This window comes from Antechinus flavipes, chromosome 5 (assembly GCF_016432865.1).
Source record: "Antechinus flavipes isolate AdamAnt ecotype Samford, QLD, Australia chromosome 5, AdamAnt_v2, whole genome shotgun sequence".
Taxonomy (NCBI): Eukaryota; Metazoa; Chordata; class Mammalia; order Dasyuromorphia; family Dasyuridae; genus Antechinus; species Antechinus flavipes.
In genome coordinates, this window is record NC_067402.1 from 183,496,485 (window position 1) to 183,518,491 (window position 22,007).

Here is a 22,007-nt window from a genome sequence, read left to right on the forward strand (position 1 = left end):
AAGTCAATTATGGGATGGTGAGGGCTTGTAGTAGGGTGGAAGTAGGGTCAAAAGATGGAAAATGGTTTCTAGAACATATTTTTTTTAAGGGAATTTTTAAAAAGGGTAAATATCCTGAGGATTCATTTCTTTTTTTCCTAAACTGAACAGTCTCTGGTCAAAAGTTGTGAGAAACTCAAAGTTGATTATGGACTGCTCATTTGAGCTACAGTTTCCACTTCAGAGTATTGATGATTTAGGGATATTATGAATAGACTTTAGTTTCAGGAAGTCTTATGCTGAGGGGATCATAAATTCATAAAATTATAGCTCTAGACCTGGAAGGCATTTCAGAAGACATTTAGTCCAATCCCTTCATATTATCAGTGAGGAAACCAAGTTCCAGAACACTAACTGAATTGCCTAAGGTCCTACACATAAGTCATCTTCAGAGATAGCCTTTGAACCTAGGTCCTCAGACTCCAGAGTTAGCTAGCCAGGCTCCCGTGCTGTCTCCTTTCTCATTCAATTATCCAGCCAGCCTTTGTAGAGTTCATAGGTGTAGAGCTCTGAGGGATCTGAGGTCATCTACTCCAATTCCATCAATAAAGATGAGGAATCTGAGGATTAGAAAAATTTAGTGCTTGTCCAGTCAGACATTAAGCATCAGAGGTTGGATTTGAATTCAGTTTCTCCCACTCGTCTCCAAATCCAGTATTTTTTTATTTGTTTGTTTGTTTTTGCGACTAAGTAGAAATAACACAAAGAAGTAGAAATTCACAGGGAAGAAATAAAAAAGGAAAGGAAGAGAGAAAGGGAAAGAGGCAAGAAGAAAAGAAAAGGGGGAAAAAGGAAGGAGAGTCAAGAGAGATGGAAGAGCAATTTATCAATTGCATTTGCCTGGCTTTATCATTGCCAGAGAATGTTTTATTTCATGAAAGATATTTTTTCCCAACAGTTGTAAGGTTGACGGGGTGGATGTCACTTTTTCTCTTCCTCCCCTCCTCTCCGGAACGTTTCTGTTTAGCCAACAGATCCTTACTCCGGGGGCCCCAGGACCCACTCCAAGCTTCTCCTCGCCACATATCTGCCTTTTGAGCATCATTGCTTGTTTATCTGCCTAGCAGTATTAATGATCCCGAAAAGGTGAACAGATCCGCTAGAAAGCAGTGGTTTCAGACTCGGATCAATTTCTTAATAACTTTTGCGCTCCTCCCCTTTCTTCCCTCCCAGCTTTTTTTTCACGTTCAAAGCCGATGTCAGCCAGATGGTTCACCATTACTCAAGCCCGAGCCGCCTTCTTCTCTGAGCTGCAGGCAAAACACGGACAAGTGGAGTGTGCAAGCTTGCTGCAAGCCCTTAGGGTGGCGTTCGCGGGCGAACTGGGCATGCTCAGCATATAGGGCTAGTCTACTAGCTAGTAAGAGCTTTGGGATTACAGTGGGAGCGGAGAGAGCGCGCAGCGGGTCTGGCTGCGGAGAGTTAGGTTCCCTGGGAAGGTCCTCTTCTCAGCCCGCCTCTCTCAAGCATCTGTACGGGAGGCAACAGGCTTCCCCGGCTGGGGAGACTTGAGAGGCGCTGGCTTAGCTCGGGGAGTGGTAGGGCTTTTGCTAGTCCACCTTTCACCCAAGTCCATTTTCTCGATTCTCGACCAAGAAGAAGAGCTGCTGAGCTCCAAGAAAAGCTTTTGTGCACCACTCGCTACTGGTTCGGAGCAAGAAGAACCAACCTACCAAGGTAAGAGAGCTGCTTGACCTAAACATTTCCAACAAAGAGATCTTGTCGGTTTCGCTGTGCTTGTCTATTTAACCCTATCTTTTGATAAAAAAAAAACAAAACAAACTATCCAACAAACTCCTTTGCCTTTTTGTGTGTGTGTGTATGGTGGATTGAAGATTGTAATCGGCTTTCCACTTTCGCGTCTTTCAACTGGTGTTTGGAGTAAGGTGCCAACTCCTGCCCTCTGGGAATATTTAACGTGCCCTCTGCCTGCAGGAGCTTGGATTTATTCTGCTTTTCCCCGTTCTTATCTTCAAATAGAACATTTCAAGCTTGATAGCCACAATTTTGCAAGAATTTTACCCCTTTTTTTTTGTTTGTTTTTCTGGGAAGATGGGTAGAGAGAAACACAAAATGCACATATAATGTTTCCTGGTAACTTGAGTCTCCGGCTACTACACCGGGTCTTATCTTGTCAGCTGGGCTTCCATAGACCTAGTATTCGTCTCACATCTTCTGCTCCTAGACTTCGGGTTTTCATAGTCTTTCTCTTTACCTCCTCATCTCCAAGAAAATTATGACTGGGACCAATGATTTCTCTGAAAATATCTTTTTTTGGGGGGTGGGGTTGGGACCAAGATGCCATCTGCAATTCCCTTTCCCAATTAAAGAGAACTCGATGGGAATTTTTTTAATCTCCCAAATTACTTAGATTTTCTTTTCTTCTGTTATGTTAGTCACCTTTATTGATTTTTTTCAAATGATCTACTTTTGAGAAGACTTTCTTTCTCTTGATATTCACTATCTATGAGTCTGATTTATTTCATATTCCCTTTTCCTTTTACTTTATAGTCTCCCATGACACCTTACTCTTTACATTTCTTTTCCGAATTGCTTTGCGATTCATTGAAATCTTTGGATTTGGAGTCCAAGATCCTTGGTTCAAATCCCAGTTTTGCTACTTAATATCTGTATTACCGTGGGTAAGTCACTTAATCTCTCTAATTATCAGATTTTTCATTTGTAATATGAAAGGATTGATTGAAGAAGATACCCTTTCCAGCTCTAAATCTACAATCCTAATGCTTTTACATTTAAGACCATTGTAATTAAGGCAAGTTGGTTGGATTAGTCTCCTTTTGCCCTAAATCAGGAGTGACATAAAGTCAAATAGACTACTGACTAGTGAAAATCCATTAGTGCAACCCCCAGACTCAAAGAAATTCTTCCAACCAACTGTGCTTAGCCCCAAATATTTACCCTAAGATTGTTGCATTTAAAAGGTCTTGCTTCTTCTCCAGTAAAAGAACCCTTCAAACCCTCTGATATTTATAAGCAGGCAGAATCACTTGGCTGTTTGGATTGAGCTGTTTATCTACTTAGGCATAGGACTGCCTTCAGGAACCATATCAAAAAAGGGACTTGTGGAGTTGGCAGTGAGAATAGGCATACCATTCATTTTGCTTGTATTTGTATTCTCAGTCTTGATATATAGTAAGCATATAATATATGCTTGTTGATCCACTAACTTACTGATCTTTTTTATGTGTTGTATTGGTACTATACATTATCCAGCAAACCTTGAAGTGAGTTTAAGGTGACGATGGTTTTTTGAATTTCTCAAAATTAACAGATGTACACAATAATATATTTATAGCTAATATTAATTTGTGGCTTTAAAGTTTGTGCAACTTGTTATAAATGTAATTTCACTTGAGATTCACAATGATCTTGTGCGTTAGGTAGTAGAATGACCATTGTCTCCATTTTACAGGGAAGGAGAATGAAGCTCTGACCCTTGAGATAGAATACTGGGACTGAGACTTGAGTTCCAATTTGGCTGCAGACATTAGTTGTGTGATTCTGGACAAGTTATTGTTTGCCTCGGTTTCCTTAAATGTAAAATAGGGATAATAACAATGTCTGCCTTTCAGGATTGTTGTGAGGATCAAATGAGATAATATTTGTAAAGCATTATGATAGTGCCTGGTGCTGTGCTAGTAAGTGCTATTTAAATGCTCCCTATTATTTTTATTATGCTGTGGTAGTCTTCTTGCCTCCAATTCCAGCACTCCATGTACCGTAACGTTATTTTATAGAGGCAGAGGATGTTGACCTGATAAGTACTATTAAGGATATGTATTCTAAATTGTTGCTGTCTCAAACAAAATCTAGATAAAATTAAGTACAGTTAACTATAGAAATAAAAATCATAGAAAAGTTGAACATTTGGAACTTATTTAGAAATCTTATTTTTACAATCATTTAAATGAGCGTATTGTTGGTTTTCTGGGTCAGGTTAAATGCTTGCACCAAAGAATCAGTTAAAAAAATAGCCAATGTCTTGGTCATATAGTTTTTAAAATCTAGATTGAAATATTCTTTTGTATTTGAGAAATCATTTGATTGAGTTTTGTTGCACCTAGGCAGTAGAGGATTTAGGATTTAGAGGACACTTTTTTGAAATAATATCACAGGAATTGGGTTTTTTCCTTGCTTTTCAAAAAATTATTTTTAATACACATTGCTTTATGAATCATATTGGAAGAGAAAAATCAGAACAAAAGGGAAAAAACATGGGAGAGAAAAAAACAGAAAAAAAGAAGTGCACATAGTATGTGTTGATTTACATTCAATAGTTTTTGTTTGTTTGTTTGTTTTGTTTTGTTTTTTTCTGGATGCAGATGACACTTTCTATCCAAAGTCTGTTGGGATTGCCTCAGATCATGGAACCGCTGAGAAGAACCAAGTGTTTCATAGTTGATTATCATATATTTTTGGTGTTATTGTATATACAATGTATTCCTGCTTCTGCTTGTTTCTCTCAACATCAGTTCATGTAAATTTCCAGACCTTTCTAAAATCAGCTTGTTCATCATTTTTTATAGAACAACAATGTTTCATTACTTTCATATATCACAACTTATTCAGCCATTCCCCAATTGATAGGCTTCTACTCATTTTCCAATTTTTTGATACTACAAAAAGAGCTGCTACAAACATTTTTGCACACGTGGATCCCTTTCCCTTCTTTATAATTTGCTTGGGATACAGACCCAGTTATGGCACTAGTGGGTCAAAGGTTATGCACAATTTTATAGCCCTTTGGGTATAATTCCAAATTGCTCTCCAGAACGGTGGATCATTTCACAACTTCAACAAGAATGCATTAATGTCCCAGTTTTCCCACATCCCCTTCAACATTTATCATTATCTTTTCCTGTTATCTTAGCCATTCTGAGAAGTGTGAGATGGTATCTCAGAGTTATTTTAATTTGCAGTTCTCTTATCGATCGTGAATTAGAGCATTTTTCACATAACAACAGATAACTTTAATTTTGTCATCTGAAAATTGTCTGTTCATATCCTTTGACCATTTATCAACTGGGGAATGACTTATATTCTTATAGTTCTTTATGTATTTTAGAAATAAGACCTTTATCAGAAACATTGCTGTAAACATTTTTTCCCCCAGCTTTGTACTTCCCACAGGGATTGTTTTGCTGTTAGTTTAGTTTTTCTATTGAAAAAACACAATTCTTCTATACCCGATTGCCTTCTGAAAATAATATGTGCTAGTGAATTAAGTCAATTCAGTTTAATTTTTCCTCATTCCTTGATATTTGAGGTTACTTGAGGTTGGTTTTTGCTTTTTATTACATTACTTTGGACAGTTAGAGACAGATTTGGGAAACCTATAGGCTTTCCTGATGTGTTTGGCTTTTTGTGATGATAGTATTAAAGTTTTCTTTCTTTTTTTTTGGTAAGAAGTTAGAATCAGAAGGATGTAATCTTTGATAAGTAGTTAAATAATTAGATAATAAATATACACATTTTCAATTTTTTATTAGTAGCAAATGATACTTTAAAACAAAATAAGATGCAGAAGTTGGTATTTGAATTGGTTGGTCACCTTTTCTTCTGAAGAAAGAAGACCTATCCTAGAATGTTAATTAAATTTCATGGCTCTTTTGGGTTTTCAATGCGAGAATCTCCTCTTGATTTCATTATTTATTTGAAATAAATCTTTAGGTCTTTAGGTCCCTTTACTTTTCCTTTCTCTATTCTAACATCATTTTCTTCTTTCTCCATATTTTCCACTTGTGAATTATTGTCAGTCTTTAAGAAACAAAGGATAAAAACTAGAAGAAAGTGGTAGCCAAAGTTTCAAGTTATTTTATGACAAATTTAATGTATAGTTAGCATTTTATCACTTATTTGAATGGTATAAAGTTTAGGTTAATTTTATACTGGAAGGTTATTTTTATTTCATAATGTAGATAACCAACATGCATTAGGAAACTTGTTAATATCAGCAGTTGTATGTAAGAAAAAAAAAGAGTTTTTAAAATTGCTTTTGGAAGGTGGGTTGACTGCAGGAAGCTACTTATACTTGGTGATGGTTGTTAATTCTTCTTTATGAGAGGTTCCATAAAAACATAGCTGAAATGCTTGATTTATTAAATTGAATGGGCGAAATAGCAACTTGAGGTTTTCACTTTCAATTCAATGTGTGATTATCTCATTAGTCTGTTCATTTCCTAAGGTTTTCTAAGGCATTTGTAACTGTGATTTTAGGTTAAATTAGGATTTCAAAATAGCCTGCAAGCACAGTTTATTCATTTATGATGTATTGCAAAAAATCACTTGTAAACCATTTGTAGAGAGATTTGTTGATTAAAATGCCACGTCTGCATGTATCAAGAGCTTGCTTCCTAGATATTAGGTGTAACATTTATAGTACCCTTCAATTTCTGTAAATGGCAATCTACAGATCAGAGCTGTAAAGATATTTTCAGCTGGCAAATGTCAATAATGTTTTCTACAAAGAAAATCTGAGATATGGGAAAGTGGTGGTGAACCTTAACATATGCCCATGATCTAAGAGTCAAACTCCTGATAAACAGCCTATAAGACAGACACAGACACTATACCTATCAACCAAACCTTCCCTTATAAAATATTTATTTTTTTTAAATACCTTAAAATTTCTTGGTGAATGTTTTGCCTTAATGTTATCTATATTAGTTGATGTTTTCATTGTTGCATTGGCAGCTAGGTGGCGCAGATGATAGGATTAGGTTTGGAGGTAAGAAGAACTGATACTAAATAGCTATCTGTCTCTATACACATCACTTAACTTCTCAGTCTTTATTCCTTTTAACCTCACAAGGCTATGAGGGATCAAATGAGATAACATAGTAAGTACCTTTCAAAGTTTAGAACATCATATCAATACTATTATTCATTGTTTGTGAAAAAAATTTATTATACTTTTTATGCACTGCAAAGAGCTTTACAGATATTATCCTTTTTATCCTCATGGCATACATGGCTTATTATCTCTAATTTAGAAATGGAGAAACGGAGGCATGTAACAGTTAAGTGACTTGCCCAGGCTCATATAACTAGCATGTGTCTAAGTTTCCAAGTCCAACTGTCCATTATACACCCCATTGCCAAACACAAAGTTTCTAGACTTCGAATTCCCTATATTTATAAAATGACAGATCAGATTCCCCCCAAAACAAGCAAACAATAAACAGATAAGAGTTGTTCTTGGTTGTTTGGTCTTTTAGACATTGAAATGAGCTGAATTGTATCACCCCTGACACTGGACTCAACTCTGGCCAAAATGTTTTAAGAAAAGACATAAACAAATTAAAGTGTGTTTGGAGGAAGAATATAGGGAGAGAATTGTTGAGGCTATAGGAATATTACTGGAAAGAATGAGGATGTTTAACTGGGAGAAGAGATGATTTAGAGATTAACTGTGAAAGATCATCATGTGGAAAAAATTAGTCTTCTTAAGGTCGAAGCAATGGATAATAGTTTTAGAATGGCAGATTTAAGCTTCATGTCAGGATAACTTGCCTTACAGTTAGAGCTGTCCAAAAGTTGATTGGACTGCCTCCCAAGGTTTTGGGTTACCTCCACTGAAGTGGAGGCTGTAATGACCACTCTTTAAGGATGTAGCAGAGGAGATTCCATTTCAGGTACCAATTGGAGTAGATAGCCTTTGAGATCCTGTGATTGTATGGCTAAGTAACTTCCAAGGTCCATTTCAACTTTATAATTCTTTGATGTTGTGACTTGACCAAGGGCAGTCAAAACAGTATTTGAATCCATATTTTCTTAGTTCACTTCTTTGTATTGCTAAGTTACCTTCCAAAGTAATGAGGTAATATAGTTTCAGTGCATAGTTAGGTAAAATGAACAGCTGAAAATAGCTATGTAGTCAGTGAAAGAAGCAGTCAAGAGTGTCAGAATAATTAATCTGTTCTTTTTTTTTTGGTAACCTCATATTCATACCAATGAAATGTTAACCTGGCTAAATGACCATGGCTCAAAAGAAATGAAATCAACTTTTCTTGCATGCTGGGATAGAATATGTTTTACTTTGTACCTCTCTGGTTGTTAGGGGGAGTCTACTCACAAAAAGGGATTTTTTTTTTCAAAGAAGAAAGGGGAAGGGACCAAAATAGGACTGAACAAATTAAAATAATAGTATTAACAACTAATATTTATGCATGCCAGACATTGTGTGAGAGGTGCTTTACAATTCTTATCTCATTTAATCCTCAAGGCAACCTTGGGAAGTAGATGCTATTATTATCCCCATTTGACAGATGAGAAAACTGAAATAAACAGGGATTAAGTGACTTGCCCAGAGTTATGCACAGCAATATTATAATATTTTATACTACAAAGCCCAAGAAGAACAAAAGTTTTTGTGAATAAATATCCAATAGGAACCTATGTTCATTGCTGCTCTTACTTTTGCAGAAATTATACTTCAATTTTAGAGTAAAGAAAAAATATTCGAAGGACTTCAGTAATGGCTTATCTTTCTGTTAAGAGGTTAATGAAGAAGTCTAAGTGTTTGGAGAGGGCCTGCACTGTTTAAAATTGAAGTCTCTTAGTGAAGACAGCCTGACAAAGTGGAGAGTTGTTTTTTTGCAGTCTGGAAGATCTGGATTCCACTCTTGTCTTGATTCTATATTGATACAAACTTTGTGACCAGATCACTTCCTAAGACAATAAATTGCTATATTGGGGGAGAGTTTTTCCCCATGTGGAAGAACTTATAGGTTCAAATTTACCTCCCCTAATGAAAAATTACTAGTTTGAAGTGACCTTTTTTGTTCTTTTTAAACATTGAACTTTTTTATAAGACTCATTGAAATAGTCCATCACTTCCTCATTTAGAAAATGAGAGTACAACATTCAGTTGGTAAGTGTTTTTCCAACTACAGTTGCAGTTGAATTGCATCAATAGATGTTCCCTTCCAGTATCTTGAATTTATATATGAAAAATATAATTGTGGACATCAACTATCTAAATGGATTTCTCTGGAAGATTCTCTGATTTTAGCAATTCTGGTAAATTTGTTATATTTTTCCATTAGAACAACATAAAAATAGGTAATGAAGGCAGTTAGTTCTTTTTAAAAAGACACTAGATACTGGCTCAGCATGCTCTCTGTTTTTCTTAGAGATTTTCCTAGAGAAACTTGTGGCTTAATGGTTGCTTCAGACATAAAGGTGTTCAGTAGAATGATTTTATTAAAGCATCCTGTGGCTTTATATAAAACCTAAAGAAAAAAGGGAGAACTGAAAATGGATAAAATCCATACTTACACTTTCCTATCTAGCTAATAAAAGCAAGTCAAATTTAAGATCTTGCTGGGCTAATCCTTTTACCCTATTTTGCTGAGTTTAGGTTTGTGAATTACTTTGTTAAATGGGTGACTCGCCTTCTACCAGAGCATTTTGCTTAATAATTTCTTTCTTCCATGTATGGAAGGAAGTAACCTTATTGCAGTTCTTGAAGAATATTTTGTTCATAAAGAGTTATTATGTTTGGGAGAGCATGAGGCCAGTCCTTCTGATTTCTCCATTCCATCCATTTTTAGCCTATATTTTGTTGTGGTGAACCTAAACACACTTAAGGAATTTTTTAAAATCCTTTTGACCTAGGAATGTCTTCTAGGACACTAATCCTTAATCTAATATGACTTTACAAACATAGGCTTAGCTTTTGGAGTATGTGAAATTATATTCAATGCTTATGTATGGTTTATTGCTAGTACTATGTGTAAACAAGGAAGCTGTATTTTTCCATGCCCCAGAATCTTTAACACACACACATAAACACACACACACACACACACACACACACACACATACACACATATATGAATACAGATTTTCTTGGTGGGGCTTTTATTTAGGTCTTCAGTTTTATGTTGTTAATAATTTAAAAGCAATAGAATTCTTTCTGTGATAAAAATATAGTCACTGGATAAAATCTTGTAGCATTATTCACATGATCTCATGCATGTAAAGAAGTAGAATCAGGATATATGATAGTAAATATAGGCTTTTAAATGAGAGTATTAAGGAAGTATCATTTACAGGATCTGAAGATTTATAATAAGTAATCCAGTCTTATGAGGAATGTATAATGTATGAGGAAATGATAATGATAGAAGTTAGATGACTTCTTGAAAGTCACATAGGTAATAAATAGAGCCAAGGGTCAAAACCAAGTTATTTGACTCTAAATTTAGTATTCTTTTTAGTACCTCAATCTATTTCTTATCAATGTCTGGCTATTGTTATATTTATTAAAATTATGTGTGTTTTCTATATTTGCATTTGTGTTACTAGCTTGAAACTGCACTAAGACTTTTTGGCACACCACATATAAAACTGACATATGTTGGTGGTAGGAGACTGTAGGATTTATATTTTTAATAATTTTATTAGTGTCAGTCAATCAGTCAGTCAGTCAGTTATTCAATAAACCTTTTAAAAGTTCTTACTATGTTCCAGGCCCTGAACTAAACTCTGGGAACACAAAGAAAGATAAAAGATAGTCCTTGATTTCAAGGAACTCACAGTTTAGAGGGAGCAATTATATATAATGTTATCTTGAGGGTAGAAACTCCTTAAATTGATACTAATTAGCAATTTACTGCAATTTTATTTTTGAGAAATATCTGGGGGCTTTGTCTGTGAGACTGTGGCTTGCCCAGAGTCATGGAGTTTGTGTATATCTGAGTTTTGATGATGCTAAGTGATGTTGACTCTAAAACATGCCCTTTATCTACTATGTAGGCCTGTCTGTGTTTGAGAATAGGTTTCTTGTATATAAATAAGTGTGTAAAAGTTATGATCTCTATGTGATATACACGTGCATATATAGAAGTAGATATAAAATATTTTTGAATGATCAAGATGAAATAATACCTGTTTTAGGAAAAATAAAAATTCAGCATAGATTGAACTTGAAACATTATGAATGTTAAATTCTGTGCTTTTCTTTGATGTGAAAAATACTATCTGTCTTTGACTTAAAAAAAATGGTAAGTATTAGAAACACATCTTGCCCACTCCCATACATGTAGTGCAATTTAATTTTCCATACAGTTTTTAGTATAATTTTCATCCCAATTGTTGAAAGAAAAATTTTCAGTACTGATTGCCTTAATATCAATGTTCTAGAGCTTGGCAGAATTTCATGTTTTTAAGTTTTATCTTAAGAATTGTTGTTTTCCTAATCTCTTGTGGGAAACAGTCCAATAAAAATATTGAAGCAGATATAGTCATCCGGCAGACCTTCTGGTTGTTTTTTGTTTTTTTGTTTTTTCTTCTCAGATTGCTTCTGATAGTTTCCTTCAATTTCCAAATAGCTTTAGTTACTAGTTGTATCTTTTGTAACCTTGATTTCCTCCTACTTGCTATTCTACCTCTTTCACGGTGAGTGGTGATGTCATAGTCAGAGAGAGTAGACAAAAGAAAGAAGACATTCATGGTCATTGTGACAATGAAGGTCAAGTTTAGGTTGCTAAATTGTTTGAAATAAAAGAGGCTATTGAAGTCATTTCTTTCAAGTGGAAAGGTGATGTGTACTAGTAGATAATATGCTAGGCCTGGAGTCTTTCTCCAGTTCATTTTGAGATGAGAAAACTGAGAGAAATAGGGTTAAGGGGCTTCCCCAGAATCACATAGCTAGTAAGTGTCTAAGGCTAAATCTTTCTAACTCCAGACCAGATGTTCTATCCATATGCATGTATGTATGTGTATTTGCATGTGTGTGTATTGTAAATGTGTATGTATGTGTGTATAGGTATGTTGTATAGGTGTGTGTATGCATATGTACATATACATGCAAACCCACATGTGTATATGAATGAAATGTTTGGTAAATGCATTGCAAGCTGTAAAACATTATATAAACGCCAATTATTATTATTAATTTAAGTAGTTGTCATATATTATTTTGTAAATAGTTAGACCACAGTAGAAAGATAATTAAACCTCTACAGAATAAAATGCTGGTAGGTAAAAGTGTAACTATAATATGAATTGCAAAAAAGGTCCAGTTGTGATATATTTATGAAATTAAGCAAAGAGAGCTCATACATTTTAATTTTCATCAGCCTTACTATAATAGAAGTTGTAGGTACAGGTATAATCAGTATCAAATCATCTCACCTAAAGCATGACTATATACAGGAAAGTCTGATGTAAAACTATAAAACTATAAAACTAATTTGACTTGCCTTCCAGCATGAACATTTTAAAGAGGCTCCAGAGAGCAGTAAAGATTGTTCTCCATCTTTGCCTCCAAATGTGTTCTCTTCACGTATTCCACATAATACTTCCCCACCTTCCAACATTCTAAGATAAAAAAAAGATTTAGCCTTGGGAAGAATCATTTTCCCATAGGTGATGACCTGCATAGAGTAGTTTTATGTGGGATGTTCATGTTCTCCTGGGAGCATATTAAGGAGTCAACATAATTAAGCACATGTGGGAAAAGCAAATCTGGGTATAGGACTTTTTTCTATTTGAGAACAAGAGGCATTTGCCCCTGGTATGAACATGCAGGGATCAGCTCTCTACAGGCTCAGTGAGACGCATGTGTATCTCTCAGTCTGCAGAGTCAGGTTCATTGTTAGGTAATTCATATGTATTATTTTGAAACAAAGTCAATTAAGTATTAGATCTTCATTTTCATTAATGCATTCACTGAAGTATTATTTGATTCAAATATTCTAAAAGTACCTTCCTCAACAGTCATAAAATAAGATTAATTAGAAGTTCAAATTAGATTTTTAACAAACTGAAACTCCCATGTTTCTCTTTAATATTTTGAATTTTGAGTTTGAGTTCTCTTTGAAGCTTTTTCTTATGATGGAGATTATCTGCTTAAGTTTTCAGAAGTTGTTATAATTACCTCTTAATGGAAAGCAGTAAGAGGTGAATTATAGGCTATCTATTTGAACTATATAGCATAGGAAGCCATGAAAAAAATAGAATAATTCAGGGTGGTAATTATTAGTTCTCCCTATGTATAAAAATCTCTATAATTCAATTTAAATCGTTAAATCGGCTGAGCATGTATTTTTCTTTTTTTAAACATTCAAGGATAGAATGACACAGTATTGGGACAAGGCAGTGCTGAAGTTAGTGATTAGTTATGTTCAGAGACAAAAAAAAGTGTGATGAAAATATGCTATTTTTTGAGCATATAAAAGCCTTCTTAGTCATGTTTACTAACATTCATGCTGCTTATGAGCTACAAGAAAAGAACTAAGTTGTAAAGCAGTTGGCAAAATTTATTAGCATAAATGTCTTAGGAAATTTGTTAATGATGTAGATTTAGTCAATGTACAATAAAAGAATTGTCCCAATCATTGTCTTACCCAATGATAACTATTTGAAACCTAAATATTTTCTTAGTTCTGAAATGCTATCCAAGGTATGCTGTATTATGAATTGTCAAAGTGGAAGTCTATGGGTTCTTTGTTAGGTTCCTATATAAGATCTAACCTATTTAATCATAGAGCCCATCCCAAAGACTGGCACTGTGTGATGAATTTCTTAGCAGAAGTATCTCAAAACAACCATTTACTGTACTGTGGAGTACTCACGTGAATTAAATAATAAATCTTTAGAAGGATAAAGTTTGGCCAAGAGGTGAGTATATGCTTTTATTCATTTATACAGTGACACTTCTATTTTTAAATAAGCAAGTAAAACCAAGAAAAAAAAAAGCACCCATATACATGACAGCTTGAGTTTATGGACAAATTAGAGTTAGAGACTTCTTTGTGTTTGTGATAATAATTGGCATCTCTGTTATTCAATACCATCCAAAGTATAAATTCCTGATTCACTTTGTATTGTTAAGGAGAGGGATGTGATTCCAAATTGCATGTTTTTGTATATATTTTTCACTTTTTTGCCAAGGAACTTTGACAAATGTCAGCAAATAACTGATTATTGTTACTAGAAAAAAACTGCCATTGCTATAAATGACTTTAGCATCTCCATCCCAATAATCCCTGTTTTACTATTACTTGTTATTTAGCTATCTCAAAATGATAGTATAAACCACTTTGTGTCTTAAACATAATTAAGATAAAGACAAATTAACTAGTGGACAGAGTTGAGAGTTATCAGTGGAAGAGAGTTTTCCATGATGGAATTCTCATTACTTATGCAGACCAGTGATCTGGTAGCATATAGAATTTTAAAGCCAGTTCTTTACCTCTTTGGGGGTCCTAGACTCCTTTGCTGAAGACTGTAATCCCCTTCTTTTTACATGAATTAAATAAAATGCTTAGTATGCAAAGGAGACTAATTATATTTGAAATAATTTTCAAAATATCTTAAGACATTTTAAAAAGTTTTTAAACTTTTATTTTAAAAAGTTTATTTTGCTTTATTTTAAAAAGTTGCTTGGGATATTGAGAAATTAGATGACATTCTGAGGCTTATATAGCTGGTGTGTATCAAAGGTGGAACTTGAATCCAGGTCATCTCAACTATGAGGTACATTTCTCTATGCCATTCTGTCTTATAGTATTAGTTAGCAAATAGGATTAGGGATAAGAATTGGTTAAATCATTTTGACCAGGTGACCTGAGCTAACATCTCAGCTAGCATTCTTAAAGAACTCCAGGGAGCTGTTCCCAGGTCAGTCTGGAAATTTAGGTTTGTTTTGAGATTTGGTTACAAATAGCATAATTTAGATCCCATCCTAAATAGATTTGAATCATTCATTCATCAAAAAGCATTTAAGTGCTTTTTTCTGTCCAGGATAGTATGTTAGATCTTGGGGGAGATAACAAAGTTTCAATGAGCTTTAGATCCTGTTGTTACAGAGCTTATGTAAACTAATGAAAAAAAGTACAAATACATATAGTTAGTGTGCAAAATAATGTTTGATAAGTAGTAAAAAATGCTGTAGAGGTTCTGAAGTGGGGGGGGCAGATTTTATATCAGATCTTCTTAGAGAAGGCTTTATGGAGAAGATTGTTTTTAGATTGGGCTCTAAATGATTGAACAATAAAATACTACAAGCATTTTGTTAAGTATTTATTATGTGCTATGCACTCTGTTAGGTGTTGAGGATATAAATAAAAGCAGAAATAAAGAAAATCCCTGTCCCCAAGGAGCTTACATTTTACTGGGGGAAGTCATATGAAAGAGAGAACTAAATAGCAGAGATGAAGGAAGTACCTATATTGGGGTAGGGGAGCATCACATAAAGGTTTAGAAAGTCAGAAGGGGAATACAGTTTTGCAGAGTTGGGCCCCTCCCCAAAAGAGAGGATCTAGGAGGAGCTGACTAATGGGGAATGGGGAATGGAAGTACTCATAGGTCCGAAATTCTCTAAATCTAATATATTGATCTAATGCAAAGTGTTATAATTTGCTGAGCTCTGGGAATCACTCAAATAAATATTTATTAAGTTTTACTGTGTTCTAGCTTCTGTGCTGGGCATATAATTTACCATGAATGAAACAATCCCTACTCACAAGGAGTGTTTGTTTATAGTCATATGTATATATGCATATACCCATATTCATATAAAACATATGTTTTGGGCATTCTTGTACACACCTATACATGCATATTATAGAGTCATACAGGAATTGAATTTGTGTGTGTTTATGTGTGTTATTTCCAGAGTAATTCATTAAGATGCCTGTTGAAGTATGGCATTTGCATCACTGGAAGGAGTCATAGGTCTTTTGAAATAGTAAAGAAAAGAAACAGAAAGGAAGGGTATTTTCCCATGCTTTGTAAATATTTTTAAAATATATAAGAAATAGGGCTTGCTTAACAGAAAGTTTTCTTCATTGAGTCTTGTTCATTGTTCTCTCCTCTAGTCACATATAAGGCTGTCACATATTTAATTTTGACAGGATGTGGGTAAAATTTGCCTCAGTTTAGATAGACCTTGTCCACTTTCAGGAATCCAAGCAGTTATTCTTGGGACTGCTACTCCTTTCTCCTCAGGCATGTGAAGACAAGTTCTGGTTGTAGCAATAGTAGGGAGCAAAGGTTGCCAAGTCTGGTAATCATGAAGAGGCAGAAGTCAGGCTGTGACAATAAAGTTCTGCTTATATATATTTGTTTCAAGTGGTTTTTTTGAATATAAGGCCAAAGTCTTAAGTTTGTTCTGGAATATAGTGCGTTTTTTTCTTTTCCTGATGTGTGTGTGTGTGTGTGTGTGCATGCATGTATTTTCTCTTTTGCTTTGGAACAAACCTGCTTTTTTAGGACAACTGTATGTAAGAGAAAGCTTCCAGAGTCTACATTTTATAATCCTATATGCCAAGTAGCTACTATTCATTCGTGATATTCAAAATTGAAACCACTAGTTTACATTGTGAATTTTTAGAATCCCTAGACAGTAGTAACTTTTTGTAATTGAGAAATCTGAATGAAGGGATCTGAGCACAGATGACCTTGGATGCCTATTGGATGCCATCCATTTTGCTACCCCATTAGTTTTTTTTTTTTTTTGTCCTTGTTGATATTCATAGATCTGAATTCCTCCCAATTAGTGTGAGGAAGTCACCATGAGAGGGACTGGGCTTCATTGTTTGCTGAGGATATATTATGTCACCATGCCCCTTTGTTGACTGCCCTGATGAGAATAAAGTGTATTCTTTAATATGTGTATGTGATAAGTGAAATTTCTTGACAACAATCACACTAGAGGGGCTGGTCATCCCTGAACACTCCATATACCCCAAGGATTTGCTAAGCACTTTTCAGGGCTACTTACTTACCTTTAGTGTCTACTTTCATCGAATTCTTATCTATAGCTTCAAGAAACTAGCATGAGCAAAGGCCACACCCTAGTAAAACCATCTTGGTAGATGGGCTAAACTTAAAGAAGACTTCCCTAGGTAGAATTGGGACCGTAAAAGTGGCTAAGGCAGGCACTGTGGAGGGCTCAAGACTTGGTCAGACATTGAAGACTCCAAGGTTATCCATGAATCCTCAGATATTGTCCATCATCTTGATTTTTGACCTGTCACTGGACTGCAATGATTTGGGAAGAGAGAGTGAAGATGAGAACTTTGTGCAACTCTATCTTACTTAAATCCAGTTCACGTGCAAGTCAAGACATCACCTGTGATGTTGTTGGCCTTCTTCAAAAATGAAGGATGAATAATAGCAACATCATGTCTTTTTAACCATATAATAATTTTGTGAAGAGGGTATTATCCACATTTTGTAGCTGAAGGAGAGATTAAGACAATAGAATGTTCATATATTTAGTAATGGAGGCAGGACTGAAACCCACATTTCTGACAATAAGATCAATGTGATATCTATTATACCCCACTGATTCAACTAGCAGAACTGAAACTAGAGCCTAGTCTATTGTTTTCTAGTTTAGTTCTTTGTATTACCCTTTATTGTTTCTCTTACTCTAACCTATTATTGAGTTTTATTTTGAGCTATAGAGATTGATATGTTAGATCATAAAATTAGAACTAGATTAAATGAGATATTATTGGTAGAGAATGCTCCATTGCTTAATAAATACTCATTCTCTTCCCACTTCCCATCCTCCAGAAGGGGCCTTAGTGGTCACATATTATTGTCTGACACCCTCATTTTACAGATGACAAAACTAAAGCCCATTAAATTTAAATGATCTTTCTTCACATAGGTAATAAAGCATCAGAGTCAAGATTTGAACCCAGGTTCTCTGATTTTTGCGTCAGTGCTTTTTCTATCATACATACTGCTCCCCTACACTAATCCTTTCAGAGTTTCTTGGCTCTTTCCCTAATCTGGCACCCATATGAGAGACATCTGGATGATACTGGAATTCAGGAAGGAAGTACTGATGCTCCTACTTATATTATTTTAAACCCACAAACAGTACCATTTAGCACCATGATCTAAATAGTGAGTTTATCTCCCCATGGGCATTTGTGATATCTTTAATTGAAAATAATTTCCCTTGAGTTAAATAAAATTTTATCAACAAATATATATTAAGCTTGTGTTTAAGTGATTAAATAAATTAATAGTAAATTAGCTTAATAAAAATGTAAATCATTTTATTCTGATTTTTATTTTAAAATTTTTTTCTTTTTATTTTCTAAGCAACCTACTTAATCCATAAAGTTTTCTATGTTATATTTTTCTACATTATATTTTTCTTCATGTTCTGATGCTTCGGTATTTCAGTGCTTGGTATATGCTTTATTCATTCATTAGTCTCATTGATGTGATATTCCCTTTGTTAGTATATATTTCATCCTATATGTACTTTCTCATCTTTTTTTTCTCTTATTTTTGACATAAAATGAAAATTAAAGCAACACTTGAACCATTTAACTAACCCTCACTTTTTATTCTGGTATATATATTTTTTCTTTCACTAGTGTTTCAGTAATATTTTTTTTTCAAATTACATGTAAAGATAATTTTTAACATTCCCTTTTATAAGATTTTGATTTCCAAATTTCCTCCTTCCTCCCTCCCTTTTCTCCTTCCTTCCCAAGACAGCAAAGAATCTGATATAAGTTTTACTTATACAATCATATTAAACATGTTTTCACATTAGTCATGTGGTGAAAGAAGAATTAGAAAAAGTGGGGGGAACTATGAGAAAGAAAAAATAATAAAAAAGTGAAAATAGTATGTTTTGATTTACATTTAGACTCCATAGTTCTTTCTATGGATGTGGATAGCATCTTCATCACAAATCTTTTGGAATGTCTTATATCATTGTATTGCTGAGAAGAGTTAAGTCTATCAAAGTTGAGCACTGCATAATGTTGGCATAATTTTTTTTTGTATTTTTAAGCATGCTTTTTTATTAAAGCTTTTTGTTTTCAAAATATATGCATGAATAATTTTTCAACATTAACCCTTGCGAAACCTTGTGTTTCAATCCCCCTCCCCCCCCCCCCCCCCCCCCCCCCCCCCCCCCCCCGCCTTCCTACTCCTCCCCAGATGTCAAGTAATTCAATATATGTTAAATGTGGTAAAATATATGTTAAATCCAATATAGGCATACATATTTATACAATTATCTTTCTGCATAAGAAAAATCAAATCAAAAAGGGAAAAATGAGAAAGAAAATAAAATGCAAGCAAAATCAACAAAAAGAGTGAAAATGCTATGTTGTGACCCACACTCAGTTCCCAAAGTCCTCTTTCTGGGTATAGATGGCTCTCTTCATCACAAGATTATTAACTGGCCTGAATTGTTGAAAAGAGCCACATTCATCAGAATTTATCATCATATAATCTTCTTGTTGCTGTATAAAATGATCTTCTGGTTCTGCTCATTTCACTTAGTATCAGTTCCTGTAAATCTCTCCACGCCTCTCTAAAATCATCCTGCTAATTGTTTCTTAGAGAACAATAATATTTCTTAACATTCATATACAGTTATTCAGCCATTCTCCAACTGATGGGCATCCACTCTGTTTTCTTGGTCAGGTTATTGTTCATGATCATGTCCATCTAAGATATGTATAGTAATGGATGAAGTTTATATTCATTTGTATGTCATAGTCTGGACCATGGACATTCTTCATCTACTAGTTTACCACTACGTGGATAACTAGGTTCAGGTTTTTTTGGGAATTATTTTAGATTTCATTTAGGAGGAACTTAAGTATTCTGGGGCTTAATGCATCTAGCAAAGTATAATCTGAAAGACATGATATATGGAAGACCATATTAACATGTGGATTAGGTTTTGGAAGCCTTACATCACAGTGACAAATATCTTTGATAAATACATATCTCTGTGTTTTTTATTTTTATTTTTAACACTATAATTCATGTTAAAAATAAAGGATTATTGAACAAAGTTTACCAATATTAATAATAGCAATTAACATTTATGTAATCCTTTAAGATTTGCAAAGCATTTTTTGTACACTATTTCATTTGATTCCTACTGCTATCCTCCAAGGATTTTGTACTTATCCCCATTTTATAAATAAGTAATAAAGACTTAGAGAAATCAAGTGACTTATCCAGGATAACACAGCTAATAAATGTCCAAAGCTAAGTTTAATTTCATGTTTTCCTACCTCCAAGTCTAACTATCTGTTCTTTGTACCACCTTTGTGATATCTTTCAAGGACTCTATGATTTTGACAGATGCAAGAGTTACAAGTTGGAAGAAAGCTTTTGAGATTTGTAAAATCAGTAAATACATTTGAATCTTGTATTGTCTGTACCATTCAGTTTTATAACTATAAAGAATGGTCTACCATTAATTATACCTACCTGTCAAGGCTCTCTGATTACAACAGGTCAAGGACCTACTATAAAACAGATTTTGTGTTCAGTTGTATAACTATAAAGAATTGGTCTACTACTGAATATACCTATCTGTCAAGGCTCTCTGATTACAACAGGTCAAGGACCTACTATAAAACAGATTTTGTGAAAGCCTGAGTACTAATCAGATTGGTAGGAGGAACAGAACGAAAGTAGGAGGGAGGAAGAAACTTGGGACTCACAGATGGTAAGAAAGCCTTAAATTCTATCCATGTACTGTGATTTCTTCCACAGGTGATGGGAGATGGGTGGTATTTCATCCCTAAGAAGCAGAGAGATTGCAATTGAAATTTACATATGGAATTTGGGGAGTTCTTACTTAGTTTGAAGAATCGATTAAATCAAGCAAACTCTCCAATTATATATTATCCTTTGTCCCTTTTTAGATGGCTTAGGAATCTCAACAATAAGCATTCTTCATTTACTTGGTTATTCTTACCTGGATAATTTTGTTTAAAAAAAATCATTATTTTCTTTTGTCTCCTTGTTTATTTATTGTCTTCTTCTCAGTTTCATTCTTAAATTTTCTCAGGATGTCTTTGCCTAATTAGATCTTTTTCCTAGTCCTTCTTAATCTCTTAGTACTTGTCATCTGAGACTATTTCCAATTTATCCTGTCCATATCCTATCTGTACATAGTTTTTCCTCCCTTTCTTTCCTTCCTTTCCCTTCTTTCTTTCTTCTCTTCCTCCCTCTCTCCTTCTCTTCCTTCTTCCTTCCTGACTTCATTTTTTACTTCCTCCCTCCCTCCCTTTTTCCTTTTCCATTCTTTCCTTGCTCTTTTTCCTGCCTTTTTCCCTCCTTCCCTCCCTCCCAAGTGAATTTCAACCAGAACTAAGCTTAGGAGACTATAACATTATCTTCTTCCTGATATGACCAACATTCATGCCTTTAATATATATATATATATATATATATAATATATATATATATATATATATATATATATATGTATATATATACATACATAAATATATATATATATATATATATGTATGTGAGTGGGTTAAAAAAAGTTTGGCTTTTTATTGCATTTTGACTAGTTAAAAACTGTGTCTCTAATTTTATTCTTTGTATTCTTCATTGGCATTGATTTTGATTTTTGCTTTAATAAATTGGTGGTCTGATTATATACATATTTGAAAATAATTTCCATAGAGTAATAATTTTATAGTACTTCCATTAAAAAGAGTTGCATGCTTTAAGTAATTTGAAATCAATATGGCATTTAACCTAAAATTTGCCTTTTAAGTTTTTAGTGACAGTATTATTTTCATTGTGCTTATTATTCTTTTCCCATCAGGATGTATAAGATTTCATAAGCTTCTCTTAATTTTTTATATTTGCTGTTTTTCATGGTACAAGAAGTTTTAATTATTCACATGCTACAATTTGTTCAGCCATTCTTCAATTACTGAGCACATAATTTGTCATCCTCTTTAAACTGATATAAATATTTTTTTATAGGGCAGCCTTTTGGTACTGTGGAAAGAATTGTCTGTTCATAGGCATAGGATCCAGGTTCAATTTCTCTAATACTATAACTGAGTGCTCATGGGCAAATCATTAAGCCTCCCTGGGCTTCAGTTTCCTCATCTGTACAACGCAAAGTTGAACTAAATGGCACTACTTCTATTGTATTATTCATGGCTTTTCTTTGTGTCACTGAT

At 34.1% G+C, this 22,007-nt stretch overlaps 1 protein-coding gene across 1 annotated transcript in view; it reads left to right on the top strand.

Annotated features, from left to right (window-relative positions):
* The first annotated feature begins 1,319 nt into the window (after positions 1–1,319).
* Positions 1,320–22,007, top strand: part of EPS8 (epidermal growth factor receptor pathway substrate 8) — a 230,289-nt gene continuing 209,601 nt past the window's right edge. The window contains exon 1 of the mRNA XM_052000226.1: positions 1,320–1,716. The gene's annotated coding sequence lies outside the window, so the exon portion shown is untranslated. The remainder of the gene's footprint in view (positions 1,717–22,007) is intronic.